Source organism: Ranitomeya variabilis, chromosome 4, assembly GCF_051348905.1.
Source record: "Ranitomeya variabilis isolate aRanVar5 chromosome 4, aRanVar5.hap1, whole genome shotgun sequence".
Classification (NCBI taxonomy): domain Eukaryota; kingdom Metazoa; phylum Chordata; class Amphibia; order Anura; family Dendrobatidae; genus Ranitomeya; species Ranitomeya variabilis.
Window position 1 is genome coordinate 700,376,427 of NC_135235.1, and position 17,523 is coordinate 700,393,949.

Below are 17,523 nucleotides of genomic sequence, written 5' to 3' on the forward strand. Positions count from 1 at the left end.
AAGACAAAAACAGACGACGGCCGTTTCGCTCTTACGAGCTTCTACGGGTCCATGTGGTCACACAAGCTCGTAAGAGCGAAACGGCCGTCGTCTGTTTTTGTCTTCACCGCTCCCTCTTCACTCCTATGCCTTAGCCAATACCGCATTTGGTTGTACAAGTGTAATCTTTATGGATTAAAAGCAACTTTAATAACGGAAGTATCAACGGGTGAGTGCTGCCTTTTCTTTTCTACTATATCGCTGCATTTTGGATGTGTTGTCTCCCATGGCTGAGCACCACCTGAACTCCCGATAGAAGCATTATTCCCCGGACATTGTTACTCCATAGTTGCAATAGTTTTACACGGACAATTGTAGTACTTTCAGTGCCAACCAACCCTTTTTCTTTTCACATGAGCTTATAAAAAATAGTATAGTATAATAATAAAAAGCGTCTTTTAGTGTATGACAGCTGCCAAACATAAAATCCCGCTATAAATAGTAAATCAAACCCCCCTTTATCACTCCCTTAGCTAGGGAAAAATAATAAAATATATATATATTTTTTATTTCCATTTTCCTGTTAGGGTTAGGGTTGGGGCTAAAGTTAGGATTGAAGTTACGGTTGGGATTAGGGTTAGGTTTGGAATTAGGGGTGTGTTCGGGTTAGGGGTGTGGTTATGGTTAGGGTTGGTATTAGGGTTAGGAGTGTGTTGGGGTTAGGGTTGGAGTTAGAAATGGGGGGTTTCCACTGTTTAGGCACATCGGGGCTCTTCAAACGCGACATGGCGTTTGATCTCAATTCCAGCCAATTCTGGGTTGAAAAAGGCAAACGGCGCTCCTTCCCAAGCTCTCTGCCATGCGCCCAAATAGTGGTTTATTCCCACACATGGGGTATCGGGGTACTCAGGACAAATTGTTCAACTTTTGGGTCCAATTTCTCCTGTTAGCCTTGGGGAAAATAAAAAGATTTGGGACTAAAAGATCATATTTGTGGAAAAAAATTATGATTTTTTTATTTTCACGCCCGGGCGCTATAAACTTTAGTGAAACACCTGGGGGTTCAAAGTTCTCACCACACATTTAGATAAGTTACTTGTGGGGTGTAGTTTACAAAATGGGGTCACTTGTGAGGGGTTTCCACTGTTTAGGCACATCAGGGGCTCTCCAAACGCTACAAAACATCACTCCTTCCCTTCCGAGCGCCGAAGTGCGCCCATACAGTAGTTTTCTCCCCTATATGGGGTATCGGAGTTCTCAGGACAAATTGCTCAACAACTTCTGGGGTCCAATTTCTCCTGTTACCCTTGTGAAAATGAAAAAAATTGGATCTGAAGTAATTATTTGTGAAAAACAGTTAAATGTTCTTTTTTTTTTTTTAAACATTCCAAAAATTCCTGTGAAGCACCTCAAGGGTTAATAAACTTCTTAAATGAGGTTTTACGCACCGTGAGGGTTGCAGTTTTTAAATTGGTGTCCCTTTTGGGTATTTTCTATCATATAGACCCCTCAAAGTGACTTCTAATGTGATATGGTCCCTTTAAAAAAATAAATAAAAATATGGTGTTGTAAAAATTAGAAATCGCTGGTCAAGCCTTATAACTCCCTAAGAAAATAAAATTTCGGTTCCAAGATTGAGCTGATGTAAAGTAGACATGTGTGAAATGTTACTTATTAAGTATTTTGTGTGACATATCTCTGTGATTTAAGGGCATGAAAATTCAAAGTTGGAAAATTGCGACATTTTCAACATTTTTGCCAAATTTCCATTTTGTTCACAAAAACGCAGGTATTATCAAAGAAATGTTACCACTAACATGAAGTACAATATGTCACGAGAAAACATTCTCAGAGTCAGCGGGATCCGTTGAAGCGTTCCAGAGTTATAACCTCAAAGGGACAGTGGTCAGAATTGTAAAAATTGGCCTGGTCATTAACGTGCAAACCACCCTTGGGGGTAAAGGGGTTAAAAAAGAGCCAAGACATGTTTGGTATCTAGGAGCTCAGTGATCTGGAGAATAAAATTGGCAGGTCAGCTATAGCATTTGGTGAATATGGTGAAAAAGGAAAAGAAAAAAAAAACATAAAAGAGGAGAAGACAAATTTTATTATTTTTTAACATATTAAACATTTGTTTAAAAAAAATAACTCTTTGGGCCCCAGAACATAGACGTACACTGCAGGGACGACACATGTACGGTTGCATCAAAAGCCCCTGCAGTTTGACCACTGTTAAAAGCAAACATGGCATCTAAGAAGGTGTGACAGTTTGGCTGAATGCCCTCCGCCCCCAAGTACTCGACAGTATGGGGCGGCCTAGTTACTACGACAATTACATGCCTAATAATGGTGTCTGGGCCTGAAATGTAAGAAGGTCTATTAGGCCGGGTCAGAGGCAGCATCCAATAAGTCCAATAGGACAACCCCTTCTTGATTAATGTTTGGCCCCGATTATAATAATAAACCTATACTCCCCTCCCATGCTGGAACCGTTCCCACAGTGTCTGCACTTGCTCTCCCTGGGGCTCCCAGTGTTGTGACACGTGACGGCCGGTGCCCAATCAGCACCTGCGTCACTGTCTCCGCCTTCAGACAAATCGAACATGAAGAGGAAGTCTGGTTCTTGCTTGACATATAAAAAAAAAAAAAAGAGTTCCAGTTTTTGCTTGATTTGTCCCTGGAGAACTGTGCCGACAATCTGAGAATGGTGCCAGTACGGGAGGTGAGTATAGGCTTTATTATTTTATAGGGGCTCAGTGAGGAGCATGAGAAGAAGTTGTCCAGGTAGTGGACAACTTCGTTAGTGTTCTACAGGAGTTAAATGACTTTGGGCCACTGATTTCACACCACCAATACATACGTAGTGATGGCCCGCATCAAACTCAGGTCACACCAACCTGTAATGCTTGTATGAGATCAGGGGCCCAAAGTCATTTAACCCTTTCAATAATGCCCTTCAGTGCCCACTTTGATGGACATTTTTGTGCCAGGATTATCATTTTGTAGCTGTTTTTATGTGTATTCACACCAGGGCACCTCACTGCATTGTATTTTATTATTATAATTTATTATTTTTGTCTGCCAAATATGAAATAAATTTCAGCCCTGAATAAGAAACTGGACAAATAAGAAACCAACTTCAGCATCGTAAGTAGCAGCATCGTAGCTACCTGGGAGAAGGCAGAGGGGGCTCAGAGGCGCACCCGAAGCTACGCTACAGTTAACTGTATCAGCGTGTACAGGAGTGCAGTATACTATATGGAGGACAATGGGGAGTACATCATGCTGTATGAAGGATTGGGGGAGTGTATTATACTGTATGGAGGACTATGGGCTTTGCAATACACTATATGGAGGACTATGGGTTGTGTATTATACTGTATGGAGCACTATGGGTATTGTATTATACTCATGTATAGAAAAGAAAATAGAATTAGACTTACCGGTAATTCGATTTCTAGGAACCTTCCCCAACGGCATATGGAGGTTGTCTCTTTGCCCTGATGGGGAACAGGAAACACAGAGAGGTTAAAAGGACCTCCCACTTGCCAGTGACTTACAACTGAGACCATAGCACCGGTTTACCTTCTGAATCCCAGATTTTATCCAGGAATATATAGGGGGGGGGGGAAATTAGCACCGTCGTGGAAGGTTCCTAGAAACCGAATTACCAGTAAGTCTAAGGCCATGCTCACACGTTCCTGATTTCCCTGCTGTTTTTCTGCACTAAAAACCGCAGCTCTTGGCAGAAAACGCAGGTGCGGTTTTTGGTGCGTTTTGGTGCGTTTTTTGATGCGGTTTTTAGTGCGTTTTTTTATGCAGTTTTCTCTGCAGATTGTCTGTGTTTGACATAAATAAAGTTTTAACTGCAGTGGGGAAAAAAAAAAAAAAGAAATGATGTCATTTCCTTGTCCAACCCTTTTCTTCTTCCATCCTCCATTTTGGGACTAAACACCAAAATGAGTGGACGTGTTTTGAATGACAGCGCTCCGCAGAGTGCTGAGCGTAGGCCAGATCACAGCCCGCGGATCCAGCTCTATCCAGCTATTTAAGTGCCACGTATTTAAGGCTACGTTCACATTTGCGTTGTGCGCCGCAGCGTCGGCGACGCAACGCACAACGCAAACAAAAACGCAGCAAAACGCATGCACAACGCTGCGTTTTGCGACGCATGCGTCCTTTTTTTGGTTGATTTTGGACGCAGCAAAAATGCAACTTGCTGCGTCCTCTGCGCCCGGACGCGTGCGCCGCAGTGACGCATGCGTCGCAAAACGCAAGTGCAACACATGTCCATGCGCCCCCATGTTAAATATAGGGGCGCATGACGCATGCGGCGATGCTGCGGCGCCCGACGCTGCGGCGCAGACCGCAAATGTGAACGTAGACTTAGTGCCACATATCACGTATTTCAGTGCCACGTATTTAAGTGCCACGTATCACGTATATCAGTGCCTCGTATTTCAGTGCCACGTATTTCAGTGCCACGTATTTCAGTGCCACGTATTTAAGTGCCACGTATCACGTATTTCAGTGCCTCGTATTTCAGTGCCACGTATTTCAGTGCCACGTATTTCAGTGCCACGTATTTAAGTGCCACGTATCACGTATTTAAGTGCCACGTATTTAAGTGCCACGTATTTCAGTGCCACGTATTTCAGTGCCACGTATCACGTATTTAAGTTCCACGTATCACGAATTTCAGTGCCACGTATTTCAGTGCCACGTATTTCAGTGCCACGTATTTCAGTGCCACGTATTCTATTCACTTCGCTCCTGGCAGTGTATCGCCGGAGAGCAGCCGATCGGCGTGGGACACTCGTTTTATGGATTCTGCGGACAGGGAGTATGAATTTGATTTTTTATTTTGGGATTTTTTCTAGGGGATCGAGGGCTTCGCCTACCAGTGTGCTGTTGGTGAGTATATACTCTGTGTTATATGTTGTATGTACTATGTGTCATGTATGTGTATTGTGTGTGTTTTGTGTAACTTTACAACTGTGCTAAGTCGCCGGACACAGGGACAACTCTCCCATCCTAATACCGGATGGGAGTAGTAGTCCCATACGGCGACTTAGCACAGTGGTGGCACTAGCGTCGCATGGGGACACACACACACATATATATATATATATATATATATATATATATATATATATATATACACACACACACACACACACACACACATACCAAATCTATCAAACAGCCGACATCGATCCCCATGCGACGGTATGCCTCCGTCACTTCGGAACACACTCCGCCCAAGCACTTCCGCCCACGTACTTCCGCCAGCTTCCCCGCACTTCCTGCTGCAGCGGTTTCTCCACCCATAACCGCAATAAAACCCGCAGATATATTTTTGATCTGCGGGTTTTACTGCGGGTTTGACCTCACAATGGAGGTCTATGGGTGCAGAACCGCTGCAGTTCCGCACAAAGAAGTGACATGGTCCTTCTTTTTTACCGCAGCTATTCAGCGCGGCTCTTTTAGTGAATTTCAGGATTATGTGCACAGCGTTTCCTGTTTTCCATAGGGTTACATTGTACTGTACCCTGCATGGAAAACAGCTGCGGACCCGCAGAGGCAAAATCGCTGTGGTTCTGCGGTAAAAAACGCATTGTGTGAACATGGCTTAATTCTATTTTTTCTAGTCACCTTCCACGACAGCATATGGAGGAATACCAACTAATTTGGCACTAGGGAGGGACAACGGCCTGGAGAACTTTACGGCCGAAGAGTAAGACCGTATTGGACAATACATCCAATCTATGATGTCAGTAAGAGGCGTCTGATATCGCCACTCCGCAACGGTTTATTAACTCGTTTTAATCTGCATACCGGAAGAGAGATAATACTGTGTGAGTGTTGGTATATGAAATGTTTGGCCACTGAAGATTAAAAATAGTCTGGGTGAAATTACGGATGAGGATGAGGAAAAAGCCAATATGGTAAATTACTTTTTTTCATCAGTATTTACACAAGAAAATTCCATGGCAGACAATACGATCAGTGATGAAGTACGGCGGCGTCTAAAAATCACTAAGGCCCCATACACACGTTCAGGAATTGATGCAGAAAATTCCTGGGAAAATCCTGACATTTCTGCCGGTTTTCTGCATGAAAACCGCATGCGTTTTTTAATGCGTTTTTTGCGCGGTTTTGACGCGTTTTTGTCGCGGTTTTTCCCAAACATTTCCCAATGCATTAGACAGTGGAAAAACCGCGAAAAAACCGCAAAATTAATGAGCATGTCCGGATTTTTACCGCAATGCGTTTTTCATGCGGAAAAACGCACATCATGTGCACAGAAATTGCGGATTTCATAAAAAATGATAGGATGCTTAATGTATGCAGATTATTTGCGGTTTTATAGCGTTTTTATAGCGCAAAAACGCTAAAAAACCGCAAATAATCTGCACTGTGTGAACATAGCCTAAAGGTGACAAATCGCCGGGCCCGGGTGGGATCCACCCCCGAGTACTGCAGGAACTAAGTACAGTCATTGATAGACCATTATTTTTAATCTTTAAAGACTCCATAATAACAGGGTCTGTACCACAGGACTGGCGTATAGCAAATGTGGTGCCAATATTCAAAAAGGGGACAAAAACTGAACTCGGAAATTATAGGCCATTAAGCTTAACCTCTACTGTGGGTAAAATCCTGGAGAGTTTTCTAAGGGATGCTATACTGGAGTATCTGAAGAGGAATAACCTCATGACCCAATATCAGTATATGTACTGTATAATTATGTGTTTAATTGTAAAACTCTGGGCAAAACAGTCAATCAAAAAGACCTAGGTGTTTGGGTGGATGACAAACTCACATTTAGTGGCCAGTGTCAGGCAGCTGCTACAAAGGCAAATAAAATAATGGGATGTATTAAAAGAGGCATAGATGCTCATGAGGAGAACATAATTTTACCTCTATACAAGTCACTAGTGCGACCACACTTAGAATACTGTGCACAGTTCTGGTATTCGGTGTATAAGAAAGACATAGCTGAACTGGAGCGGGTGCAGAGAAGAGCGACCAAGGTTATTAGAGGACTGGGGGGTCTGCAATACCAAGATAGGTTATTACACTTGGGGCTAGTTTGGAAAAACGAAGGCTAAGGGGTGATCTTATTACAATGTATAAATACATGAGTGACCAGTACAAAGACCTTTCTGATGATCTTTTTACTCGTAGACCTGAGACGGGTACAAGGGGGCATCCTCTACGTCTGGAGAAAAGAAGGTTTAAGCATAATAACAGACGCGGATTCTTTACTGTAAGAGTAGTGAAACTATGGAACTCTCTGCCGTATGATGTTGTAATGAGTGATTCCCTACTGAAATTTAAGAGGGAACTGGATACCTTTCTTGAAAAGTATAATGTTACAGGTTATATACTGTACACTAGATTCCTTGATAGGGCGTGTAGCATAGCGCCTACTACGTGTCTTGGGGGGACACTCGCTTGGCACGGGATTAATGCACTCAGGCACGGTTTTCTATCAAAAACACAGTCTCTTAGGTTTATTTCGCACAACATAAACCACATCCACAGGAACTTAGTAACAGCTTGAACAGTATCTGGACATATTTAACTTTACCACAGTTCGTCTATGACCCCGGTCAGCATTACACACGGTTTTCAGACCGTTACCCGTTGGCAACCTTCACGGGTTCCTGGACACCCCTTGGCCTCAGGGTGCCCCAGACACAGCATCAGACGTACCACGCATACTCCCTCTGCGACACATATCGGCCATTCACAACACTGCCAGTCATTGTTTTACCACCATTATCACAACAGATATGCCTCCATGCATATCCCAAGGAGCGAAGAGGGTTATTTGGCATGCACTGAGCCCAATAAGGCGAGGTGCCGGTGTTATGGACCAGAGGCCCCGATATAGTAAATTATCAAATTCACCGCACTCTCTCTAGATAAATGCCAAATTGTGTCAGTTTATTAACCTGAATTAGACTGGGAGCGTAACAGAATATTACAGCATATGCGATTAACAACGTTTCGGCTCAACCTGAGCCTTTATCACGTTTTCGCTTTAAGTAATACACTGGTGTGTAAGTACGCTAATTGAGGCTCCCTTACAGAGGGTATGGACCTTTGGTCTCTAGATATTGAGCGGCGCTCCCGCGCTTTGCTCTATGGACCTGACATACGCTGCCATAGAGCAAAGCGCGGGAGCGCCGCTCAATATCTATCTATCTAATTGTTAATCGCATATGCTGTAATATTCTGTTATGCTCCAAGTCTAATTCAGGTTAATAAACTGACACAATTTGGCATTTATCTAGAGAGAGTGCGGTGAATTTGATAATTTACTATCCCAAGGAGCGCACATAGCGCCCCCTAGCTGCCACAGGGGTCACTACACCACAGGCGTTGATCCAGGGAACTAGTCTGATCACCGTATGTGGAGTCGGGAAGGAATTTTATTCCCCAATGTGGAGCTTACTCCTTGCCACATTTTTTTTTTTTGCCTTCCTCTGGATTAACATGTTAGGGTATGTGTCCACTTTCAGGATGGCCGGCGGTTTGGACGGAGCGGCAAACCCACTCCGCCCTAAGCCCCGCCCCTTCTGTGACGCAATGATGCCGGATGTGTTCATTGCACACATCCGGCATCCTCGCACCCCACACATAGGGCCCTGTGATATACCTTGCGGCGCAGCGTCGCCGCAAGGTACACAGGCATGCTGCGATCTTAAAAAACGTGCATGTCCGAAATCGCAGGGCCGCTGGGTGCATGTTACCACGCATAGCGGAGACGGGATTTGATAAAATCCCCTCCACTATGCTGTAACATCTTGACGCTGCGTGTTTGACACTGCGGCTCTGCGCAGCATCAGACACGCAGCGTTTCCTGCACATGGACACATACCCTTAGGGTATGTTAGATTAGGATATGGGTTGAACTAGATGGACTTAAAGTCTTCCTTCAATCTTAATAACTGTTACTATGTTATGGTGAGGTGTATTATCCTCTCCGCCATCTTGTCTCTGTCCATATCCATCTTTGATGGGTAATTCTGAAAAATGATTTTATATGAAAGATCTTCACTGAGAGGATCCGATATTGTAGAAACAAGAATGAGAAGAAGATGAGCCGATGTAACATCCTAAAATCCTGTGAAATTATACTGGAGATAATAAGGGAAAAGTATGAGGAGATTTATTATTTTACACTATTTAGTGTAAAATAAAGCAAGGCTGAATCAAAGAATACGGAAACGTCTGAACAAAAGGATGACCGTCATAAAAATGATGTAGGCAGGCTGACTTGAGTTTGGAAGTGTTTCACTACGACCCAATTCAGGACTATAGGTCACGTCTGAAAATCATAATAGGCAAAATGGACGTAATATGAGAACATTGTGGAGCAAAGAAGTTTAACTTTAAATCATCTGATATGTGGTGGTCAATGGTGAAGTCAGTTTGTCACCTTTAAATCTACCTCCCGAACTTTTTTCATACATGTTGGGAACAACTCATGAGTCTAAGCATTTACTGCAAATTATTAGGAGACACTTCATCTTTCCAGATGACATCCTTTGGTACAACAGCTGGACTCAAGGAAGCAGGATTTATGTTGACTTTTAAAGTCCAGGGACAAATATATCACAAAATAATTTGATGCTTCCTGTAGCAAATCAAGACACAACATTTTTACAAATTTACTTTTTGTGAGACGAACAGCTACAAGCTGATCGACGTTGTGAAGTTATACCTGAGACTAAAAAGACATTGTTTTGAATTTGCAAAGATTTTTCCATCAACACAATCAGTTAGTAAACTTTTATAATACAACCTTAGAAAGAAAGCCAAGTGCGGAATATCAGGGTGTAATAAGAGCAGACAAGACTCCGGTTGGTGGCACAAAAGGAGATTTACTTCCCCCAGTGTTAGTGAAGTAGTTATTGTAATGGTTGGACGGGACTTTCTAAGCCGAGATATAATTATTCAGCGACGGAGAGAACATCTTCAGCGTATTACAGAAACACATAGATCATATGATGCTCTGCAATATCGTATAATACTGTGGAACGGCCAAGATGGCAATCACTATAATCTAAGGCAGACTGATCCCAACACTGCGAGGCCGACCAATAAACCAACCAATAAAATATCAGCTATGGACTTCTACGCCTACCAAATAATGATCAGACAACAATGGAGGCAACTTCTTCATCAATGTATAATAGATATGTATGCCAAGGTGGGAAGCGAGCGTCTTCTGTACATACAACTGAAGCAAAGAAATATTCAGAGTGGATGAATACAGTAATTTAAGAAATGCTATTGCCAATCATGGCAACGTGGTGCACATTGGGGGGATGGTTATTTTACCGACTACATTAACAGGAAGTCTCAGACATATGCACGAGAACACCATGACACATGTTCACATATATGGTCGTCCAGATTTGTTTATTATGGTTATCTGTAATCCAACTTGGTCAGAGATAAGGGAAGAGCTTCTGAATGGCCAGTGCCCCTCTGACCAACAGGATTTAAAGGGAACCTGTCAGCAGGATTGTGAATAGTGACCTACACACAGGCGCCATTATACTGATTACTTTGATACCTTGGTTGATGAAATCCGTCTTGTGGTTGTTGTTTAATCTTTATTTGCAATTTTCAGGTAATGAGATTCTCGTGCTTCGGGGCGGCCTGAGAGCGGGGCTTTACGTGGTGCTCTGCTTAGATATTCATACTGATGGCTTCTGACAGGTCACTGATTCCTCACTGACCTTCCCCCTATTTTACATACTGAATATCATATGTTTTTAAAAAATAAACTCACACTCTGCTAGGCCTATCGGAACGCACCGAGTAAATATAGATGTTTATTATTATTGGTGCGTTCGCAGCCCGGGGTCCACCGTGCAGGAGGAACCTGCTGCTAGTAAATGGTGGCACTATTTGGCAGTATAGACTAGCTCTGTTACCTCACAGAGTAGCCAAGAAAGGAAAGCACTGCGCCCTGTTAGACTTCACAGGAGCACAGGTTAACTGCCCATCAGAGAGCAGTCAGTGGTCATGCAAACATACAATCTCCTCACCGGAGGAGCCGGTATTCTAGGGGCTTATTTCAGCCGGGGCCCTAAATCCACGCACACAATCTCCTCACCGGAGTTGCCGGCATTTTAGGGGCTAATTTCAGCCGAGTCCCTGAACACACATAAATGACCACACTGGCGCATGCACGTATCAGATTCAATACTAGCGCATGGCCGTGCGGTCATGAGAGCCTTAAATAGCTGCAGCAAGTACAGGACCTTCCTAGAAGGACCAATGAGAGGCTGCTACAGAGCCTGAGCACCTTCAGGACCTTCCTGGAGGACCATTGGATTTAGCTGCAGTATCTGAACATGTGACCCTCGATCTCCAATGAGAGATCTTACCCTGGGCATGCTCAGAACGAGAAAAGCAGGACTTAGTCCCAGTAGCGTCTGCACGCCGCTGTCCAGCACTGACTTCAATGGCAGAAGCTGGAAAAGAAGGCGTAACCCTTTGTACAGAGTCAGACTGAGCGAGACGCTGGGACTGACATCTCCGCTGAGCAGGCTCCACTGCGGCAGGAGAAGAATGGGAGACCGCAGCGAAGATGGCCCGAGATTCCCCCTGTGCAGAGGCAGGAACTCGACCCCTCACACACTCAGCAGGCAGGTGCCAGTGGCGGCGACAGTGCCTGCACCATAACATGTTCCCATCTAGAATGTCCTTTTAATTAGTATATTTGACGATATAAACTTATTCAGAAAAAAAAAATCTCAAAATTGCGCCGGCCGCACCTGTGCAGTAGCATCTATGGTGATCTGATGGATGTTACTGCACAGGTGCTGACCCGTGCCATTTTGTTAGAGGAAAAAAAAATTGAATCCACCAAGATGGCGCCAGCGGCACCTGTGCAGTAACATCTATCACAGGCGCGGCTGGGGCCATTTTGAGAGAGAATTATTATTTTTTTTAAATAAGTTTATATCACCAAATAAAATAATTAAATGGGTATCATAGATGTGATCATGCTACAGCGCAGGCGTCGCTGCCAGCGCCTGCCTGCTGAATGTGAAATTATTTTTCTTCAAAACATATTACATTCAGTGTAAAAAAATAGGGGGCAGGTCAGTGAGGGATCAGCGACCTGTCAGAAGCCATCAGTATGAATATCTAAGCAGAGCACCACATAAAGAGAGAATAAGTTCTGGATATGGACTGTATGGCTGGTAAAAGGACGGGTAGTGGATAGGAAACAGACACAATACGGTCAGGAACACAGGATGGACTCGGGTACAGGATCACACAGGTGCAGGTTCAGACTGCACTGGTGAGGGTAGCGGTATAGCTGTTTACAGGACGTATCAGGTTCTGGTAGATGCAGGATGGGCTCAGGAGCAGGTTACAGAAGGATGCACATGATCAGGTTCAAACAGGGCAAGCATGATGGACAGGATCAGGATAAGGGAGCACAGGTACAGGGACCTTACAACTAAGTAGCAGGAAACACACTGATTACTAAAGTTGCTAAGGTACCTCCCAATAATGGAGGGTGCCTTAAATATCAAACGTCTCCGTCATGCAACGTGAAGGAAAGGCTAAAAACAACATGAAGGGATAAGGGAAAGGGAACCAAACGCTAGGGAAGGGGGGAGTGGAGACCCCTAGACAGATCTAACGTCACCCTGTCTGCCCTATTGTCCCAACATACGGTAGGTTCCGCACCTATCGCCGAGCAGGATACTTAATCCCTGCCTGATCCTGGCGATAATTGCTGCATCGGGAAGGACAGGATGAGCGCTAGTCAATCCCCACTACCGCTAAAGACAGCTAGGATACACAAAACAAGGGGAAACTTAGCTTGAGTTGAGGCAGAGAGAAACACCATCATCCTTCAAACTCCACAGAGGACACTAGCCGACGGCTGCAGCTCCAGGCCACAGGGAAATGCAAATAGAAAATATCACCCACGCTTGCCAGCAGCAAGTATATCGCACTCAGGTCCAGGTGTGGCCATTAGCACTTGGGGAGGTGGCCACTTGTCTGCAAACTACAGAGACCTTCTGCAGTGGATGCAGTGTAACGGTCTGCAGCCTCTGACACATCCGTCTCCCGGCTATTGGCTGAGGATGTTTGCAGATGTGCAGGTGCTGCCCCTGTGATAGGCCGGAGCGCGCCCAGAGCACACTGCCAGGAGACCTGCGCCACACAACCGACTAGACGTCATCTCAGCGTCCATCCTGACAATGGAGAAGATTATTTCACTACCAACAATGCAGAGGAAAGAGCGGCTCCACCACCTACCACAACAGATCTATAGATGGAGGCGCACGGCTCAGTCAGCACTAGGGCTGCCCTGAATCCAGCGCTCTTGGAATCTCCCATCTGTAATATCACTAAGATCTATGAAAGATCTGGGGGATCCAATCACTTATTGGGGGAATTGTTCTACTTTTTGCAACGTTACCTGTTCTTAAAGGAGCAACTCCAGCAGAGGAGATGAATGGCTGTGCTGTGAAGACAGGACCTGTGATGATGTCACAGGAGGGGAGGAGACAGGGGTCACATGATCAGGGGCCTCAGTGTATGCAGGACTCTGCTGTGCTGGTTGTCAGGGTGCTGGATGAGGGGAAGTTTATGTGTGGGGTCAGGAGGGGTTTACAGTGTGGATGTAGCAGAGCCGTGTGTGTACGAGGTGTACGGAGCAGAGCCGTGTGTGTACGAGGTGTACGGAGCAGAGCCGTGTGTGTATGCGGTGTATAGAGCAGAACATATATAACACGTGAACATTGTGACGTTTCGGTGTAATGACCTTTCTCAGACACTCGCTGGATGGGGGCGCTGTGGGCAGGAATATCTTATAGGATGCTGCACAATGTATAAAGCAATTTCTGGAGAATGAGGCGACCCCCAGGATGTGGCAGGAGATCTCGCTTCGCTTCCCTCCGGAGGGAAGAATCACGGTTTGGTTTCTGGATTGTAGATTTGTCTGGAATAATGTGCAGCGGCCCCCCGACCTCCAAAGTGACCCCATTTCAGATTGACAGTCCTCAGGGAATCCATCTGGGGGAGGGGGCGTTTTTTTTCCCACCATTACATCATAGATCTTTATATTTTTGTGTCATGGAAAAATTATTTTTTCCACTAAAATGTTTTGGGTCCAAATTCTTCAGTTTCACAGAGTAAAATGGAGCCACAATTTATACAGAAATTTGTCCCCAAACCTGAGCTCAGAAATGACTGCACACGGCCGGGCTCCAATGGGAAGAGTCACGGTTTTGCTTTTGGAGCAGTAATTTGGCAGTCCTCACTTGTGGGGGTTAATTACAAAGCCCCCGAGGTGTGTGAAGACATATAACCTTCTAAAGTGACCCCATTTTGGACCCTGTACCCACCAGGGAAGTCATCTCAGGGTGTAATGGGCATTTTTATCCCACAGGTGTCACTGATTTCTTTATCACTTGGTTGGGTGAAGATAATATTACATTTGTTCTGAGGCGCAGCGAGGAGTTCAGCTCAGGGGGGAAACATCTATGTGGGCTCCTAACCAGGTGTCACGGTGGTACCTCACATACACTCTCAGCGCCTCCCTACTCACTATGGTCACCACACGGCTTCTCAGCATGTTGCTTCCATTTGGCCTTATGGCAGGATTGGCTAGTCTCTACAGGAATATAACCCTGCTGTGTCCTTCAGAGAATAGGTTCCCCAGCCTATCCCGTGCTGGCAGGTCCTATAATAGTCAGCTCCACCCACCGCTCTGCTGAAAGTTCCTAGGCAGTTCATGCTGTAAATATCCAGTTTATTTCTCCTGTTGTACCTCACACTTGTGTCTCTGAACCCCGATCAGATGCTCCAGTCCTGGGGACTACTCTGGAGTAGTACTTGTGTCTACCGGCTGTCCAGTCTATCCGCTCCACCCAGAGGCGCAGCTAGGGTTTTGGTCAAGGGGGGGGGGGGGGCGAAGCTTCTGAGTGGGCCCCTAACCAGGTAACCTTGATTACAACTCGGTGACGCGCCCTAATACTGGAGGAGAACCTCAGCAGATGACCGCGCTGTTACTAAAGATAATCTCTATATAAAGACCAACATGGATATTACCGCCATATGGTCAGTGGTAGATACCAGCCCTACAGAACATATAACAGATCACAGCACAGTTACAGATAATCTCTTACCGCTGACGTCCTTTCTGATGGAATCATTCTTTTTTCCCGTCTTTTCCATGTGGCCCAGACATGACATGACAATTTCTTCCAGCAATGACTCACCTGCAGAGAACACAACAAAGACACATTTCACTTCTCATATTCCAGCCCCATCACCATCTATTCCCAACCTGCACAAACTCCTCATCCTGCTGATACCCCAATACTGAGCCGCTGCTGCCGTATGTGTCCCTATTACTGCACCTGATACCCCAATACTGAGCCGCTGCTGCCGTATGTGTCCCTATTACTGCACCTGATACCCCAATACTGAGCCGCTGCTGCTGTATGTGTCCCTATTACTGCACCTGATACCCCAATACTGAGCCGCCGCTGCTGCTGTATGTGTCCCTATTACTGCACCTGATACCCCAATACTGAGCCGCTGCTGCCATATGTGTCCCTATTACAGCACCTGATACCCCAATACTGAGCCGCTGCTGCCGTATGTGTCCCTATTACTCCACCTGATACCCCAATACTGAGCCGCTGAGGCCGTATGTGTCCCTATTACTGCCCCTGATACCCCAATACTGAGCCGCTGCTGCCATATGTGTCCCTATTACTGCACCTGCTGTGTGGTTCTCTGTGCCCTCTAAATTCTAAAGCACCCTTCTATAACATAGTAATGCCAGGTGCAAGTGCCCTAGAAAGCAGTGCCCATATTTTGCCCCTAGAAAGTAATTATGCCGTGTGCCCCTTTGATAGCCACAGTAACCTGAGTTCCCCTATAACAATAAGTGCCCACTTTACATTTAATAATGTCCCGAGTCTCCCCCCTGTATAGCTCCCCTATACACAGCATGATGCTCTCTTATACACAGTATAATGCACCCACACAGTATACTGACTCCTTAGTAGCCCCCGAACTGTTTGATGGCTCCAACAATGTATAATGATCCCCACACTGTAATCTCCATACTGTATGATGGCCCCCTAGATAGTCTCCATATACAGTAGCATAATGCACCAAATAGTCCACAATATAGTATAATGCACTCGCCATAGGCAGACTCTATAGCATACGGCAGCCCCCATAGGCAGACACTGTAATAAGGCAGCACCCCCATAGGCAGACCCTGTAATAGGGCAGCACCCATATAGTCAGACCCTGTAATAAGGCAGCCCCCCATAGGCAGATCCTGTAATAAGAGAGCCCCCCCATAGGCAGAACCCCCATAGGCAGACCCTGTAATAAGGCAGCCACACCCATTAATAAAAAATACTCACCTCTCTTCTTCCTGGTTCACTGATCTCCTGACAGCGGGCGCCGGGCAGTGACGTCACCGCGCCCGCTGTCAGTGTTGGCGATGTCAGACGCCTGCCCTAACAGGAGGATGATGGGAGAAAGAGCATAGCGCTCCTTCTCCCATCATTGCGATCAGTTGTATCGGCTAAATGCCAGTACAGCTGATCGTCCAATGACGGCGGAGGTGGGCCCACTGCTGGCATCGGGAACCCCGCCTGCTCAGGGCCCCATAGTGGTGCGCGCTTATACAGTTACAGTAGCGTAGCTCGGGGTGGGCCCCCTCAGAGCACCGGGCCCGGGGCGCCCGCACCCTCTGCCCCCCCGGTTCCCACGCTACTGGCTCCACCAGTAGCTCTAGTGAAGACCTGGTGGACACCTAGTTACACCCCTCCAGGGTAAGCCCGGCCCATAGTGCAGGGGGTCCACATCCACCAGTGTTACACCAAGTGTGCACACCTCCCAACTTTTGAAGAACAGAAAGAAGCACAGATCAATTTTGGCCACACCCCAATCCATGCCCATTTACCATTTCTTTCTGCCCTGACAGGAGGATTTGTCAGAGGGGCGCTGGTAGTGAGGGAAATTCAGCAGACGCCCGAGACTGCAGGGTGTAGACCCAAATCCGGGACTGTCCGCTGTATCCGGGACAGTTGGGACTAGAGAGGAGCAGGTGGATTCAGGGGTCTCTGGTCTGGCGTGTGTGGGACCTGGGGATTATTGTTTGTTCCTTCATTCACAGTCGGAGCCTACAGAACTTTCTCATCTTTATGTAGCGTCACTATACGACATCCGGCTTTGTTGTGTCTGTAAGGCCGTGTTCACAGGTTGCAGAAATACTGTGTTTTTTGTTTTCTGCAGGATCAAACTCCACAATAACAATCTTCTCCCCCTTATTTGATGCGTTTTTGGTGCAGATGTGAAGCTGCGTCTTTAATGCGCTTTTTATAGTACAGAAAAGCTTTGATTCTGCACTGAATAAAGTTTCTGCAGTTTTTACCTGCATTTTTATTAGGCTCCACCTAGAAGACGAGAAAAAAAGCCCCAAAACCGCACAGATCAGCCGCTTCCTTGGGGCAC

At 45.8% G+C, this 17,523-nt stretch overlaps 1 protein-coding gene across 5 annotated transcripts in view; it reads right to left on the minus strand.

The window, feature by feature from the left end:
* LOC143766449 (uncharacterized) overlaps nt 1-14,638 on the minus strand; it is a 54,611-nt gene extending 39,973 nt beyond the window's left edge. For 2 of the 5 annotated variants that reach the window (XM_077254155.1, XM_077254151.1), the window contains exons 1-2: nt 13,457-13,488; nt 3,423-3,479 (exon numbers count right to left, since the gene is read on the minus strand). The gene's annotated coding sequence lies outside the window, so the exon portion shown is untranslated. Of the gene's footprint in view, nt 1-3,422; nt 3,480-13,456; nt 13,517-14,587 lie in introns of those variants that run through there. The other 3 variants (XM_077254152.1, XM_077254154.1, XM_077254153.1) reach the window with 3 other exon arrangements.
* Between the last annotated feature and the right edge of the window lie 2,885 nt (nt 14,639-17,523).